Source organism: Etheostoma spectabile, chromosome 19 (genome assembly GCF_008692095.1).
Source record: "Etheostoma spectabile isolate EspeVRDwgs_2016 chromosome 19, UIUC_Espe_1.0, whole genome shotgun sequence".
NCBI lineage: Eukaryota > Metazoa > Chordata > Actinopteri > Perciformes > Percidae > Etheostoma > Etheostoma spectabile.
Window position 1 is genome coordinate 10518545 of NC_045751.1, and position 1365 is coordinate 10519909.

At 44.1% G+C, this 1365-nt stretch overlaps 1 protein-coding gene across 13 annotated transcripts in view; it reads left to right on the forward strand.

Moving 5' to 3' along the window:
- Nucleotides 1-1365, forward strand: part of dysf (dysferlin, limb girdle muscular dystrophy 2B (autosomal recessive)) — an 84423-nt gene that overhangs the window by 67565 nt on the left and 15493 nt on the right. The gene's annotated exons all lie outside the window — the stretch shown is intronic.

A 1365-nucleotide genomic window follows, 5' to 3' on the forward strand; every position in this document is an offset into this window, starting at 1 on the left:
TCTCTCTCTCTCTCTCTCTCTCTCTCTGTCGCTGAAAGCAAACACCCGAACTTTCCCAAACTCGCAGACTGTACAGGCATGTTCCCAGGAAGTCTGCGAGTCATGTCCAAATCCACACTTCATCAAGTCTGCGGACCTCCAGAGAGTCCAGTAAAGTCTGTAACCAAACTTTACCGGACCTCACTTGAAAGACAATTCACGTCAATATTGAATATGAGACTATGTAACAGAAATGAACAATATTCATTATTAGATCCCGTCGCCCCTGCAGATGTGATATGATGAAACGTCACGTGATATATAAACCTGCGCATTTTTTGATCTTATCAGTTGTTTTTAATGTTTTCTGCGAGTAATATGTTTTGTATTTTGTTGACTAATGTTATCACAAAAAAAAGAGTCCTTTACAGAAGATAACAGAAACAACATTATGGTCGGAACATGCACCCTCTACATTTTGGGTGCGTTTTTTGAGTATGGGAGGAGGTCATGCTGAAGCTCAAACCAGGTGTTAACTTGTTAGTTTAAGGCCCTCATCCTTTCACTCAGTAGTCTGCTTTAGTGGTGCAGCCCCTGAAGGTCTGGGGCCCGAAGCAAAACCACCTGTTACCTTGCAGCTTTTTGGCTTCTCACTCAGTTTAACTGTGTCACAGACACTTGTGGTTTTAGTTGGAGACTGTGAAAACAGAAAATAACTCGAGGACATTCTCATTCAACATGTTAAATGATGGGTGGAATTGCTCTTTCCAGGCCAAAGACATTACTCAGATTAAAAACCAAGGCAATTTTTTCCATGAAGACATCACACAGTCTTAAGTAACAGCATGATTGACTGCCTGCTGACTGATTTATCTTGCACTCTTTAATATGTTAGCCACTATCTGATCACTTTCCCCCCCTTAATCTCTTCTGTGTGTCTTTCTCTTCCTCTGGGCTTTTTTCTTCTCCTTCTTCTTCTTCTTCTTCTTCCTTTTCACACCAGTAGGGGTCGCTACACACACAGCAATCCCAGTGTCAGTACAAACTGCTCCCAGTGACGGGCTGAAAAGTCAGTGCAGATATTGATAGACAACTTTTGACATGATGTGTTTTGTGTACCTTTGTTAAAGCAGAGTAGAACGCCGTGCGTCTCACATCAATAAAGATTGTTTAAAGGCCCTGAAATCACAGGTGTAAACAGTTGATCTGGTTGATTGGACATCTTCCCAGGACTGTGTGGTTGTTAAAGACAGATTGACTGGGGCATCCAGATAGCGCAGTGGTCTGTGCGGATGCCCATGCTCCTCGACGCGGCCGGCCCGGGTTTGAATCCGGCCTGTGGCCCCTTTGCCGCATGTCGCTCCCCCCTCTCTCTCTTCCCCTTTC